Source organism: Triticum dicoccoides, chromosome 1A, assembly GCF_002162155.2.
Source record: "Triticum dicoccoides isolate Atlit2015 ecotype Zavitan chromosome 1A, WEW_v2.0, whole genome shotgun sequence".
NCBI lineage: Eukaryota > Viridiplantae > Streptophyta > Magnoliopsida > Poales > Poaceae > Triticum > Triticum dicoccoides.
Genome location: NC_041380.1, coordinates 116858235 through 116874269, shown reverse-complemented (window position 1 = coordinate 116874269; position 16035 = coordinate 116858235). Strand labels below are relative to the sequence as shown.

General features: G+C 47.0%; 1 protein-coding gene across 1 annotated transcript in view; it reads left to right on the top strand.

The window, feature by feature from the left end:
- The first annotated feature begins 15440 nt into the window (after positions 1-15440).
- The window catches only part of LOC119365883 (autophagy-related protein 18d-like), a 5830-nt gene continuing 5235 nt past the window's right edge, over positions 15441-16035 (top strand). The window contains exon 1 of the mRNA XM_037631534.1: positions 15441-15548. The gene's annotated coding sequence lies outside the window, so the exon portion shown is untranslated. The remainder of the gene's footprint in view (positions 15549-16035) is intronic.

Sequence of the window (16035 nt, the reverse complement as noted above, 5' to 3'; positions counted from 1 at the left end):
GGAGATGCGTACATCTGAGCTGCTCAAAATGGTCTTGCCAGAGCCATGGACCAGTATGTAAAGGATATACGGGTAATAAAATCTAATAATTATATATATCAGTAGCCCCTGAGACTTGAAACAGTTGACACAACTGATTTAAGGATCATTATTTGTGTAGGCTCTTATGGAGAAGAATACCCAGTTATCTCAAGAGCTGGAGGAGTGCAAAGCCCAGCTGCGGGCCGTAGTTGCCGCAATGAAGGAGTCCGTGAAGGCCCCATCTGGTAACACTTGTTTCTATCGAAAAGAAGGATATGTACCGGTTAGTATTCGGCATGTATGCAAATCTAACAATAGATTCTACAGAGGACACCGGAGTGAATCCGGAGGTCGTGCGAGGGGATGAGCAACATGCTCAATGACAGCTAGAGGCTGGCGAGTCCGTGCTTACGTGGGTTAGGAAGGACAAAAATGATCCCCAATATGCCAATACCCAGCTGGGCGTTGAACTGAAAGACGTTCGGGCCCAGCTAGCTGACTCCGTAAAGGAGAATAAAAGGCTTCGACGCGGCATTTTTAGTAAGTGCTTGAACGAACTTTTATAGAGTTCGGCGAAGAAACCGGCTAACAGAGTTATATCTGTAGGTATGTTGATGGGTCGTCCCACAGAGGAGATGCCCGGGTCTGCGGGTGATCTTTTGCCAGAGCTCTCACAACTGCACGAACAAGTTCGGCAGGTGATGCAGGGCATTGCCCAAGCCTTGTGGCCATCCGCCTCCCTGCCAGGAGGCATGGGGGAGCTTGTAGAGATGCTCAAGGGAGCGCGGCGGCGCTTCCGATTATGGAAGATATCGGCCTGCCGACAAGGTGCAAGGGAAGCCTGGGCCATGGTGAAGACGCGATATACCAAGACTGACCCGAACCACATGGCCAAGGTCGGACCTGTGGGGTCTGATGGGAAAGAGATCCCCGTCGGTTTGGTGTATGACCAGGTGAAATTAGCCACAAAGTATTCCCAACAGGATTGTAGGCTAGACAACCTGTTGGATGGTATAGAAGAAGAATTTAGTCAGTCTAAGTGACTGTGTACTTCAAATGACATGTATTGTCCCTAGCCGGATTGTAAATCATTTGTCATGGCGGACCTTTTCGCTTCAACCTCCGGACCCGACAGTCCGGAGTATATCCGAATACCCGCTTAGTTATGTAAAAACCGGGGTACACATGGAAACCAGGCATAGGGGTCATAAGTGCTTGAACAGACAAGTACCCAACTAGCTATGTTATATTACATGAATAGTAAGAAACATCTTCCAGGGAGAATAGTTCTGTTAAGGGTTCCTTTCCCTGGGTACGCATGCATTAATGTGCATGTCCGGACTGCGAGAAGAGACGCGGGATATAAACATCCAGTGGCATGTATCACAATAAATAAAAGTCATCTTTTGTTCACCGACCAAATATTCCCTTAAGAACGCTAGTTTTTGGCTTCACCCAGTCTGAGGTACACATCCGGCTGACCCGGAAGTAACAATCGCAGAGGTGCTCCCCTTATGCCCTAGCCGAATTAACGGGAACGTAGGGCATAAACACAAGAGCCAGGAAACCCAGCTTGGCCAAAACTTAAGTAATATCGATGCATATAATGGAGAAGAAAAGGTACATGTGGAAAAGTAACACATGTGCGGGGGGCATAGAGCCCGGAACATAGTTATATTAAGCTTCTGTAAAAGAAGCCCACAGGTATAATGAGCACGCCTAGCTTGTCAAGATTGTGTAGTCAAGACACATTCTAAAATTTTAAGGCCGTGAAGAAAAGGGGAAGAAAGAAAGAAAGAGAAGACAGATAACGGATATATATAAAAAATTGACGGAGGTAAGGAGACGAACACAGAGTCCAGCGCTAGGCGTAGAACCTTCGGAGTCTGGCTGCGTTCCATGGGTTTGGCTCGAGTCGATTGTCCGATGCATCCCGCAGACGGTACGCTCCACCGGTCAGAACTTTTTCAATAACGAAGGGACCTTCCCATTTGGGCTTGAGCTTGTCCTTTTTATTCTCCGGTAGGCATAGAACGAGTTCACCAACATTATAGGTTTTGGCCCGTACTTCTCTGCTTTGATACCGCCGAGCCTGTTGCTGATAGAATGCAGAACGGGCTTTTGCCACGTCACGCTCCTACTCCAGGGCGTCCAAACTGTCCTGCCGATCAAGCTCGGCTTCTTTCTCTTCGTACATGCGCACTCGAGGTGAGTCATGAATGATGTCGCAGGGCAGTACCGCCTCTGCGCCATAAACCATAAAGAATGGTGTGTATCCGGTAGTGCGATTCGGCGTGGTCCGCAGCCCCCATAGTACGGAGTTAAGCTCCTCCACCCAGTGCGTATCTGATTCCTTCAAGGATCGCACTAATCTGGGTTTAATGTTGCTCATGATAAGACCATTTGCTCGCTTGACTTGACCGTTAGTTTTGCAGGTGATAGACAGAGGCATAATCAAGCTTAATGCCCATTTTGTTGCACCAGGTTTTTACATCGTCGGCTGTGAAGTTTGAGCCATTATCAGTGATGATGCTGTGGGGGACGCCGTAACGGTGTACAACCCCGGATATGAAGTCTATCACTGGTCCGGACTCGGTCGTTTTGACTAGTTTGGCGTCTATCCATTTGGTGAATTTATCCACCATGACCAATAGGTATTTTTTCTTGTGGCTTCCCCCTTTAAGGGGTCCGACCATGTCAAGCCCCCAGACCACAAAGGGCCAAGTAATTGGGATTGTTTGGAGAGCGGTGGGTGGCATATGGCTTTGGTTTGCAAACAGCTGGCAACTGACGCAATGTTGAACGAGGTCCTGTGCGTCTGCTCGGGCCATCGGCCAGTAAAAACCTGTATGGAAGGCCTTGCTTACAAGGGCCCGAGCTGCGGCGTGGTGCCCGCCAAGTCCAGCATGAATTTCTGCCAAAAGTTGCCATCCTTCCTCTTTGGAGATGCACCTTTGAAGTACTCCGGTAGAGCTTTTCTTATAAAGCTCTCCCTCGTGGACCTTGTAGGCTTTAGACCGCCGCACAATGCAACATGCCTCGTTTGGGTCATCGGGAAGTTCTTGCCTAGTTAGGTAAGCCAAGAAGGGTTTTGTCCATGGGGCGATGACAGCCATAATCACGTGGGCCGAAGGCGTTATTTCGGTGGCAGAGCCTCCGATTACGTCAGAGTGTTCTGGGTCTGGTGTTGTGGCCGGATCCGGACTGTTTTTGCCGGTCTCCCCTTCCCACACCACGGATGGCTTAAACAGCCTTTCCAAGAAGATATTAGGTGGGACAGGGTCGCGCTTAGCGCCGATGCGGGTGAGGATATTCGTCGCTTGATTGTTTTCTCGGACCACGTGGTGGAATTCGAGGCCCTCGAACCGAGCTGACATTTTGAGGACGGCGTTGCGGTAAGCCGCCATTTTTGGGTCCTTGGCATCAAAGTCCCCATTTATTTGAGATATTGCGAGGTTCGAATCCCCCGGAACCTCTAGGCGTTGAATGCCCATGGAGACTGCCATTCGGAGACCATGCAACAGGGCCTCATATTCTGCTGCATTGTTGGAGTCTGTGTATAATATTTGGAGTACGTATTGGACTGTATCTCCGGTGGGTGATGTCAGGACGACGCCTGCCCCCAGACCAGCCAGCATCTTAGAGCCGTCAAAGTGCATGATCCAATTGGAGTACGCGCCATACTCTTTAGGGAGTTCGGCTTCCGTCCATTCGGCGATGAAATCGGCCAGTACTTGTGACTTAATGGCTCGCCGTGGTTTATATGTTATGTCGAACGGGAGGAGCTCGATAGCCCATTTAGCAATCCGGCCCGTGGCATCGCGGTTATTTATTATGTCGTTGAGTGGTACTTCGGAGGCCACTGTAATTGAACACTCTTGAAAGTAGTGTCGTAGTTTCCGGGATGCCATGAAGACCGTGTATGCTATCTTTTGATAATGTGGGTACCATGATTTGCATGGAGTGAGGACAGTGGATACGTAGTATACCGGCTTTTGAAGCGGGAACTTATGTCCGTACGTCTCTCGTTCGATGATGAGCACTGCGCTTACAACTTGGTGTGTTGCCGCTATATATAACAACATTGGTTCGCCGACATTTAGCGCGGCCAAGATTGGGTTGGTGGCCAATACGGCTTTTATTTCTTCCAATCCGGCCATGGCCGCATCGGTCCACTCGAAGTGTTCGGTGCGTCGAAGAAGGCGATAAAGAAGTAGTGCATTTTCTCCTAATCGGGAGATAAAGAGGCTTAAGGCAGCCACGCATCCCGTTAATTTCTAGATTTGCTTGAAGTATGTTGGGGTAGCCAACTATGGCAAAGCTCGGATTTTAGCCGAATTTGCTTCAATTCCTCTATTGGAGACGATGAAGCCCAAGAGTTTTCCGGCGGGCACACCGAAAACGCATTTTTCCAGATTGAGCTTGATGTCGTATGTTCGGAGATTGTCGAACGTGATCCTCAAGTCGTCAATTAAAGATTCGACGTGTCTTCTTTTAATGACCACGTCGTCTACGTATGCCTCCACTATTTTGCCGATTTGTGTTTCCAGGCATGTCTGAATCATGCGTTGATAGGTTGCACCGGCGTTTTTGAGCCCGAAAGGCATGGTGTTAAAACAGAAGGGGCCGTATGGAGTGATAAATGCCCTTGCGGCTTGATCGGACTCCACCATCTTAATTTGATGGTATCCGGAGTATGCGTCGAGGAAACACAATGAGTCATGTCCTGCCGTAGCATCGATAATTTGATCGATGTGGGGGAGGGGGAAGGGATCCTTGGGGCAAGCCTTGTTAAGGTCCTTGAAATCGACACATAGGCGCCAGGATTTGTCCTTCTTTGGTACCATCACCAGGTTTGCTAGCCAGTCCGAATGTTTTATTTCTCTGATGAATCCAGCCTCGAGTAACTTGGCTAGCTCTTCTCCCATGGCTTGCCGCTTGGGCTCAGAGAAACGCCGAAGAGTCTGCTTGACCACCTTGAACCCCTTTAGAATGTTAAGGCTATGCTCGGCCAACCTGTGTGGGATTCCTGGCATGTTTGAAGGATGCCAGGCGAAGATGTCCCAATTCTCGCGCAAGAACTCTCGCAGTGCGACGTCTGTTGTGGGGTTCAGCTGTGCCTCGACGGATGCTGTTTTTGTAGGGTCCGTTGGGTGGACCTGGAATTTGACTATTTCGTTCGCTAGTTTAAAAGAGGTGGACTTGGGCCTTTTGTCGAGTATCACGTCGTCCCTGTCCACTGTGGAGCGTAGCGCAGTTAGTTCTTCGGCCGCCAAGGCTTCGGATAACGCCTCGAGGGCTAGTGCGGCGGTTTTATTTTCCATGCGGAGTGCTATGTCCGGATCACTAGCCAGAGTGATTATTCCATTGGTCCTGGGCATTTTGAGCTTCATGTACCCATAATGGGGTATAGCTTGGAAGATCGCGAATGCCTCCCGCCCTAAAAGGGCGTGGTATCCACTACTAAACGGGGCCACTTGGAATGTGATTTCTTCGGACCTATAGTTCTCCGGCGTGCCGAATACCACATGTAGTGTGATTTTTCCCGCACATCATGCCTCCCGACTAGGGATGATTCCTCTGAAGGTCGTGCTGCTTTGCTCAATGCGGCTCTTGTCTATTTCCATATTGCTAAGAGTTTCCTCGTAGATGAGGTTTAATCCACTGCCACCGTCCATGAGCGCTTTAGTAAGCCGGAAGCCGTCCACAATTGGACTAAGGACCAAAGCGGCTGGTGCTCGGGCTGTTCGGAATTGAGGTTCGTCACTGGCATTGAAGGTTATGGCCGTGTCGTTCCATGGATTTATTGCTGCAACGTGGCAGACTTCGGCAAGGCTGCGGAGTGTTTGCTTGCACCTATTATTTGAGGCGAAGGTCTCGAAGACTGTCAATATTGTATTGTTATTTTCCACAGGATGGTGCGCTGTTGTATTGTTGGTGAGGATATCCTCGCCGCTCCTGGCCACCTGCCGGAGTATCCAACATGCTCTAAGGCTGTGTGTTGGCATGGTATCCATTGTACTATGAATTTTGCATGGCCCATTGAGCCATCCCTCCAATACAGTTCCACGCCCTGTAGTGGGCTTTGGTTTCTTTGTAATTGGATCGGGTGACTTACGAGAGTACACCCTTTTAGTTCAGACGGGGGGTTTAGTGAGAGACAGAGGGTCCCAGAATTTTGTTTGGGTTTTCCAGGCACTTTCCATCGCACAGTACTTCTGTACTATGGCCGCCAAGTCAGCAAAGTGTGCTATGTCACGACGACTTATGGCGTTGAGGATTCCCTTGTCCATGCAATTTTTGCAAAAGAATGAAATTGCGTCTTCCTCGCGACAGTCCTTGACCTTGCTCATTACAAGGAGGAATCTGGCCCAATAGTGATGTACTGTCTCTTGGGGCTCTTGTCTAATGTGGGAAAGATCACTTGAGTATGGGTGGGTGGGTAGATTTAGGTCCGAACCCTGACCTGATCTGCGACCCAGGGGCGGAGGAGTTTCCGAGCTTGGCAGTTCGGACTCTAGGATGTTGCCCAATAGTTCTGGCCCGCTGTCTGATTCTAAGTTTGGATCTTGGGCCATGTCCTCCCGTGGACGGGTATCCGTCTCGGAGAGCACGGGAATCCGGACATAGTTTGTCCTCAAAATAGAGGAAGAATTGCTACATTGCTCCTCCACCACTGCTATCTGATGGGTGACCGGGGAGAGTTAATCTCCCTTTGGTCGGGTTTAATCTCCTTTTGGACTCCCTCAGCAAGCCTGTATGATCTGATGGACTTCACTAAGTGAAGACTCTTTACTGTTTTGCTTCATACTATCTTCCATCCTGATCCATACTACCTAGCTGATGATAGTCTTCGTGTTTTCACTTCATTGCTTATTTGACTATGACTTGTCTAGTGTAATCTTCCTTCCGCTGCATATCAATAGGTTCATCTCTATTGTTTTTCTTCAAAGCCCCCGTGTTTTGAAGACTTTCATAAAAATCGCCTATTCACCCCCCTCTAGTCGATAACTAGCACTTTCAGGGCATGACCTGACTCCTACTGCCGTTCTGCACAACGAGGAAGACACCATTGATCTGTCCAGTGATGAAGATCTTGGTGATGAAGCTCTAGAGATGTTGATCAAGAGCAAGCAAGAGGCTGAGATCTTTCAAGATCTGCCTCTCTTTGATGTTGATACTCTAAACAACTTCATCGATGAATGGTTTGAGGACCAAAGCATCAACATTGATGATCCGCACCTGCCAGTGGACATCCGCATCATGTTTCATGGAGCCATTGCTAATGAACTGGCCTTGACTCAGAAAATCATCGAAATCAAGAACAAGATTGATTATGAGAAGGCACACTTCAAGAAGCACATGGCCAAGCTCAGTGTGGCAGATGTGCAAATCTTCAAGAAGATGATGAATGACCTCAAGGACGAGTTCACCAAGAAGCGTGAAGAAGCCAAAGGCTCACGCGAGCGCATGAAGTATTATCCGCAGACATGCGTTCAAGCACACAATGAGGCTGAGAAGTGAAAGGCACTTGGGCGTCCTGACATCAACCCCAGGATGGCTGCCAAGCAAAAGAAGAAGTCTGGTGAAGCTCAACCCGAAGCTCAACGGCAGGAACGACCAAGCATTGTATTCCCTACCAGCATGACTGGCTCGAAGCCAAAGGTCCCCTCAGCAGCTTCAGAAATGAAGAAGACAAGGCAAGCCGAGGCTGAAGCCAGGAAGAGGAAGCTCAATGGCACCTCTGATGATGCTCCCTCCAAGAAGAAATTGAAGACAAAGCCTTCAAAGTCTTCGAAGAAAGAGCGTGCTGCTGCCCCAGAGCCCCTCATAGTTGAACCTATCTCAGTTGCTCTCCCTGCTTCAACCAACCAAGAACGTCGCCTTGTGATTCATGAGCCTGCTTCCACAGAGGCTCCAGCGAGTGAAGAAGTTCCAGCTATTGACCCCAACGCAGCTGAAGCATTGGTCATGAAGACAGTGTGCATGATGATGAAATCCTTCCTCAGCTCGAGTCCCATTCGGTATCATCGCCTGCTCCCACGAGTAGTGAACTTATTAGCATTGGTCGTCCATTGACGCCAATTGCTCAAGATGACTCATGGGCCGAGCACCAACAACAAGACACCCCAATGCAAGATGAGACACCACGTACTCCCCCTGCTCAAGTTACTTCTTTGGTTCTTGATGATGAAGACTACATGGAATAGACCACTCCTTCTCCAAAGGCGTCGCCAGCATTTCGCAGGCTTCGCAAGGGCCTCAGGCCACAGGTCTCCATGTCAAGCATTCCAGAAGAAGAAGCGCAACACACTATCCCAGTAGCACATCAAGTGTTTCCTAAAGCCACTCCTTCTATGAATGCCTCTGAGTCTGAAGCCAAGACTGTTGAAGACATTCCGACTGCATCAGTCAAGGAAGAAAGAAAAGAAGAAAGCGAAGCCACAACCCCTGACAGTGATCCAGTCATTCTTGAAGAGAATGTGATCACACCCGACCCTGTTGTTGCTGAACAGATGGAGGTTGAAAACACTGAGACTGCCACCAATAACGCCACTGAAGCCAATGACTCTGTCATGGCTGAAGATAATGTGGAGCCCAAAGCCAATGTGAATGCTGACACCACTGTGACGCCAATCACCTCTGATGGTTCCATTCCTCCTCCAAGGCCACATACTATGGAACGTGCGTTCAATCGTGGCGAATTGGTGACTGTCAGATGACCAATTATGGTTCCACCCACTGCTCCCGGGCCACAGTACGATTATCATGTGGAGCAGAGGCCTCAAGTTCAGAAGCCAAAGCTGCGTCTGCCAAGGCTTCCAAGTGTTGTCACAACCCAGGGTTCATTCAGCGTGCTCAGCTTCAGAGAGCACAATACTTTCTTTGACAACACCAAGAACCCGTACATGAAGCCCAAGATCACCTCTGCCAGATTTTGGAGCCATCTGCAGCGAAGTTATTGCTCTTGCATCCTGTACAACCAAGACCAGATTTTTCCGCACAAGCGTCCGGATTGTGATGCTATGGATGGGCTGCCATGTCTTGAAGAGGCCCTTGGCTACTTTAGGGATGTTGGTCTTCTGCCCTTTGTGACCGATAAGGAACATTGGAACGAAGAGCTTCTATTGTAGTTCTATGCTACTCTCCATATTCGAGGCTACAACAGGGATTCGAAGACTTGGATCCTTGAGTGGATGACAAGTGATGTACATCACGAAGCCAAAGCTCAAGATATCATCGAGCTTACTTCCCTACCCACTCCAGGTGAGTTATACGAACCTGGTTGTCAACTTCATCAGAATGAGCTACAGAGCATTTTTCATAAGCCTGAGCCAAATATGAGCCAAATGCTTAGCATGATGAAGCCATTGCCACAAGACATTGAATACCCAAAGGAGTTCTTTGTCAAGGACCTCGAGTACTTGCCACGCACAGTATACCATATTCTGAGGCATACTCTCTGGCCATCAAAGGAAATTCTTCTAAAGCTAAACTTAAAGGCGCCATGAAGACTTTGGTATTCTATATCATCAATGGCATCAGATTCAACACTCGAGATTTCTTCATTCGATAGTTTGTTGCTTCTGGGATTGATTTGTTTGGCCTGAAATACTATGCTCCATGGGTGATGCGCTTGATTAAGCTTCATTCAACCGTTGACTATCAACCCTCAGCGTGCAACCACATTGTCTTTCTGCCTAATGTTAATATGTCTATTGAAGCCATCTACCATGAGCCAGCAAAGAACCAATCCACCTTCAGAATGCAGAGTTTCGGAGCTTCACGCAGTCTATTAAAGGGATTCATGTGCCCAATGCTGCAACTCCTGCATACCCTCTGGCTGGCAACATGCGCATACCGCACCGAGCCAACACCGAAGCCACTGCAAACACAATTGCTTAAAGGTGTCAGAAGCGTCCTCATGTACTCAATGACCGAGAGCTTCTGGTGGCTTTGCATCAAAAGTAGGATAAGCATCATGACTGGCTGAAGCGTCAGATGCGGAGTCTCTTGGTGGATGTCAATTGTATTCGTAACTTGGCCACCAGAAACACATTTGTTGCACATGAAGCCTGTCGGTGGTCCTGGAAGAGCCTCACATTGCTCTGTTCTAAAGATGATCTACGCGCGGATGGTTTCATAGAGAACTTCAAGTTTGACTCCAGGCCTCCTCAAAATTCAAGCTGGCGTTGCACTCCCTCTATCGAAGATTCTGAGCATTCCTCTTCGGCTGCAACTGTTATTGCGAGAGTCGTCGACGAAGAAGATGACTCCACTTCACCAACCTTAGCTGCATTGCATCACGATTCTGCGTCAGGCCCGTCAGCACCACCAAACTCCAACGACGACCCTGCTCCATCCTCTACTCCACCTGGGAACGAGTAGATCCTCTATGTCTTAAACCTTTTTTGGTCCTTACTGACAAAAGGGGGAGAAGCATATGAGGTTGATAGTCTTCAAGCGGGTCCCTATGGGTGGTTGCATTATTTTTGCTAAGTTCTTACAACTCTCGTTTTGAAACTATTTGGCTTTTGAGTTGTAACACTTAAACTCAATGGTCATCTGTTACCTTTTACTGCTACTTTGTGATGCGATGATAAATTCTGCATGAAGTCATTCTGCAGACGCCCATTTTTCATTGTGCATGGCATTATCTTTGTTATTCTAATATATGCATGATAAATTGTCTTCGTACGTTGAAGAGGATCTCCACAAAGTAAAACCTACCATGTGCATTTGCATTCAAAAGCAAACTACTTATATGCACATCTTCAGAGGGAGCCTTTTGCAACTTATGAAGACAATGCTTTTATCCGTAACACTCACACATACTTTTATCCCCGTTCAAAACTTAAACCAGTTTGTCATCAATCACCAAAAAGGGGGAGATTGTAAGTGCATCTAGTGCCACCCCTAGTTGGTTTTTGAGTTTTGACGACAAACTTGGTTGAGGGACTAATGTGTTTGTGAGAATTGCAGGATAACACAGGTAGTAGTCCCTTATTGATTCGGTTTACCTACCAGAGATGACCCTTAAAAATGTGTGAAGACATTGAAGACAATGGTGGTTCGTGAAGACAATCACGGTGAAGATTATGACATGAGAAGACATTCATGTGAAGACTATGGAGTGCGAAGACATAGTTGTTTCATAGTTTCCTTTTCTTCTTTGTTGAGTCATAGGAACCACCGTACTGTTATGTGGGGTCCAAGTGAACAAAGTCAGAGTGACCGATGTGATGCTTAACCAAAATCATATGTCTTCAAACGAAGACAATGAGAGCAAATCTTATCCAGAGCTGGATGAGTCAGCTTTACTTGTAGCCCAAGTCAAGTTGACACGTGTGTTTGAAATTCGACAGTTGGACACGCGTCGGTTCCTTAGTGACCCAGGGTCATTTTGGACAAATCAGGTCGGGTTGCCTCTTGGCTATAAATAGCCCACCCCCCTACACCATAAATTGGTGGCTGCTCAGAGTTAGTGCACGACTTTTATCATTTGAGAGCAACCCACCTCCAAAGCATTTGAGAGAGAAATCCTTGCGAGGACAAAGCCCAAAACACCCAGAGCCAAAGAGTGTTAGGCATCACTGAAGTCTTTCTGTCTACGTGACCTGAAGACTTGTTACACTTGAGGTTGTGAATCCCAGCTGGTTAGGCGTCGCGTTCTGAGCATCCAAGAGCCATTGTGGATTGCCAATGAACGAAGTCTGTGAATGTTTGGAAGTCTACCTTGAAGAGTTACCAGAGTGATTGGGCGAGGACTGGGTGTCCTTAGCTCAAGGGGAATAAGGTGAAGACGCGGTCTTCTGAGTTAAATCTTAGCCTTCCTAACTAGATGTATAGTTGTCACAGCAACTGGAACTGGTCTACCAAATCATTATCTTCACCAAGCAACCGGTTCTATCTTTCACTTCCCTTTACTTTACAGTTTGTCTTCGTGAAGTCATTGCCTGCTTGTCTGATCTGATTGACTTCACTGAGTGAAGACTATTTACTGTTGGCTTCATACTGTCTTCCATCCTGATCCATACTATCTAGTTGTTGATAGTCTTTGTGCTTTCACTTCATTGATTACTTGACTATGGCTTGTCTAGTGTAGTCTACCTTCCGCTGCATATCAATAGGTTCAGTTCTACTGTTTGTCTTCAAAGACCTCGTGTTTTGAAGACTTTCATAAAAAATCTCCTATTCACGCCCCATCTAGTCGATAACTAGCACTTTCAAGTTAATCAGCCGATAATTTGTAAGAATGCAATAAACTCCTTCTGGCCCATAATATAAGATGTTAATTCATCTAATATGTGAGTATATTGGATGTTATAAGATATTATAAAATAGTGTTGTACTACATCATTGTGCAATTGTTGTTTAGCTTCTAATATTAACTTGGTGCTTTTAGGTACATATGTCATTGGTAAAGATCCGCGCTTCGACCCTTTCTGCGTATGGGGCAATGAGATATTGATGAACTAGCATCAAGTGAGGAAGCTGATAAAGATTGTTAGTAAAATGGGTCATAAGATGGCAATTAAACTATTTGTTTACATTTTATCCAAGACAACAGCGAACTGCAAGATGGTAAATAAGAACTCTGCAGCCTTCTTTTTACTACCCATAATGAGTTGTGTTAGATGACCATTTCTGAATCTTTTTCCTTTGCAGTGGTTGCCAAAGTAGTTTACTCAAGGTTACCTCTCAAACTACATGATTGGTGAGCATGCAAAGGTCAAAGTATTTCTACCAGAATACGATGATTATCTAGATGTTTTCATGAAGACCGTGAAGGATGGGCGGTCGGCCATCATAAGGGGTTGGACTAGAGCCGTGCGTGCCTTCTGCATGGAGGAGGGTACAATATGGGCATTCCGCTTCACCTTGTTCAGCAACTAGAATGTATTTCGCCTCTTTCTTACCGTCTTTAATAGTATAAGTATACAACTGTGGTTCATCATTCTTTATTTGGTTCTTATGTAATTCTTGAACATATGTATCTATGAATCGAATAATGCATTGGTTGTTTGAACCTGATGGATATGAATAAAGCTATAACATACATTCAAATTCAAATTCAAATCCGGTACAATTTGAAATAGCAACAATTAAATTACGATGAAATTGCGCTCTTCAGGTCGTTACGGCACACACGGTTGGTAAAACACAAACGTTTGCGATATACACCATAATCCGGCACGGTTCACAGAGAGGAAACGTGTGCAAGCATGCACACAGTTGCCGTTTGCAAAGCGTGTGCGATGTCAGACAATATCACAAACGATGCGGGTAAACTAAACGTTTGTGATAGTTACCTTATCGTACACAATCCGCAACCATGAACTGTTTCTGATGAAGTATGCATCGTAAACATTGCACCACAGAATAGTACGCGCGATAGTTGTCGTGTACAACGATGCTACGACGGTCCAACATTTCGTAATCCTATCCGGCACTTGTACGACGATTAGTTAATCTTCTTAATTAGTTGTCGCGTATGGTTCGAGAAAAGTAAATGTGTGTGATTGTCTGTTTATTACACACGTTTTATAATAGTGAACCATTTGTGATGGGTCGCGTATCGTAAACGTAGCACCACAGAATACCGACTGCGATGGCAATGCGAGCACAAACGGGTAGGAGTAATGTATATGCATCTTGGCTCCCTATCTCCGACGATTTCTGGGTCATGTGGGAAGGACCCCCCTATCGCCCACACTCACTTGGCGACGGTTCCAAATGTCGTCGCAGAAAGGGGTTAAAAACGGTTTGTACAGCACCTCGTTGTACCAATGTTAGGGAGGCTGAGATTGAACTCAGAAGATCGTGTCTTCACCTTATTCCCCTTGAGCTAAGGACACTTAGTCATCGCCCAATCACTCTGGTAAGTCTTCACGGTAGACTTCCAAACCTTCACAGACTTCGTTCACCGGCGATTCACAATGACTCTTGAATCCTCAAACGCGACGTCTAACCGACTGGAAGATACACAGTCTTTAAGTGTAATAAGTCTTCAGATCACGCGGACAGAAAAACTTCAGTGATGCCTAACACTCTTTGGCTCTAGGTGTTTTGGTCTTTGTCAAGCCGTGCACTAACTCTGATCAACCACCAATTTATGTTGTAAGGGGTGGGCTATTTATAGTCAGGAGGCAACCCGACATGATATGTCCGAAATGACTCTGGGTCACTAAGGAACCGAAATGTGGCCAACGGTCAGATTTCAAACACACACGACAGCTTGATTTGGGCTACAAGCAAAGCTGACTCATCCAACTCTGGATAAGATTTTCTCTCATCGTCTTCACTTGAAGACGTAGGATTTGGGTTGAGCATCACATCAATTTTTCTGACTCTTTTCATTTGGACCATACTTAACAGTTCGGTGGTTCCTACGACTCAAGTACGAAGAAAATGAAACTACGAAAGAAACTATGTCTTCGCACTCCATTGTCTTCAAGTGAATGTCTTCACACGTCATTATCTTTGACGTGAATGTCTTCTCGAATCACCATTGTCTTTAATGCCTTCATACATTTTTAGGGTCATCTATGGTAGGTAAACCGAATCAAAGAGGGACTTCTACATGTGTTATCCTGCAATTCCCACAAACACATTAGTCCCTCGACCACGTTTGTCGTCAATACTTCAAAACCAACTAGGAGTGATACTAGATGCACTTACAATCTCCCTCTTTTTGGTGATTGATGACAAACTGGTTGAAGTTTTCAACGGGGATAAAAATATGTGAAAGTTCAAGAATGCGGTCATTGGCTTCATGAAGTTGAAAAGGCTTCTCCTGAAGATGTGCATATAAGTAATTTGTCTTTAAATGCAAATGCACATGTCAAGTTCTGCTATGTGGAGATCTCCTTCAATTTATGAAGACAATTTATTATGCATACGAAAATATAGTGAAGATAATGACATGCACAATACAAAATGGGCGTTTGCAGAATGACTTCATGTGGAATTTATCGTCGCAATAAAAGATACCAAAAGTGGCAGACGACCATTAAGACTTAAGTGTTACAATTCAAAACCAACAGTTCAAGAATAAGAGTTGCAAAACTTAATAAAAATAAACACACGACCCATAATTTTGTCAGGAATGACACGAATAGTGAATCACGACCTTTGGCCAAGGCGAAGACCGAGAGACAGCATTAAGCTTATGCCCATGACGCCCGCCAATTGGGTGATGAATCACGACCCGTGAAGTGTTCGACCCTGGACGCCTAGCTTGTGTGTGCGTTGAGGTCACACGCACTAGGACTCGGTCCGTACACGGAGGAGACACTTGTGAGTCGTGGGCGCACTCAACTGGTGTCCTCCACGTCTCGTCTCGGCAGGCATCCGAAACTCAACGGAAACCCGGAACCCAAGCCCGAAAAGGACCCAATCCAATCCACCGTAACCCACTAAGGGCTCCGTCGTTGCTTCCTCGTTCGATTTCTTCTCCGCCTCGCGCACCAACGTCGACGCCCTGCCTCTCCCCTCGCTCATTCCACGGTGGTCGGAGCCTCCAGGTACCCTCTCTCTCTCTCGCTCGCTCGCTCGCTCGCTCCCTCTCTCTGCCCCGTTGTGCTATCTAGCTTAGGCAGGTATTCCTCTCTCGCGCCGTCGCGCGGGGTTGCCTCTCCACTCGGGGGCTCCACGCCGGCCGGGGAGAGGTCCCAGGCGAAGCCGCTGTGTCGCCGGCCGTTTCTCGGACTTGGGTTGGCGCTAGAGACCGATTTCGCGGGCTACTCCGCGGTGGCCCGGCGGATTTCTTAGGGCTGCTCCGCTCCAGCGGGGGGTTCAGGGGGGACATGAAAAAGCTCGACCCTTTGCCGCGAGGCGCTGAAATTAGGCACCCATAATACCGGGTTACATAGCTAAAAATAGATTACGAAATTTCGCGCATTTCATCCCAAGGGAGGGAGGGACGCTACCGTGGGTTTTAGTTTTTTCACAACGCATAGCAACCGTGACAGCATACATGCTCTGCCGACCGTTGTGCTGCGCTTTGAAATT